A 202-nucleotide genomic window follows, 5' to 3' on the forward strand; every position below is an offset into this window, starting at 1 on the left:
TGTAGGGTTTTATTTTCATAGAAACGAACAAACAAATACAATTTGGGTGTTGCGGCTTCGTTCAGCTGTATCGGCATCTTCTTCTGCATGTATTTATTTCTGCGTTTTCTTCTACTTCTCTGTTTATACATATCGTTATATATATATATATATATATATATATATATATATATATATATATATATATATATATATATATATA

This window comes from Eimeria mitis, genomic scaffold, assembly GCF_000499745.2.
Source record: "Eimeria mitis Houghton genomic scaffold, Emh_scaff2118, whole genome shotgun sequence".
NCBI classification, from domain to species: domain Eukaryota; phylum Apicomplexa; class Conoidasida; order Eucoccidiorida; family Eimeriidae; genus Eimeria; species Eimeria mitis.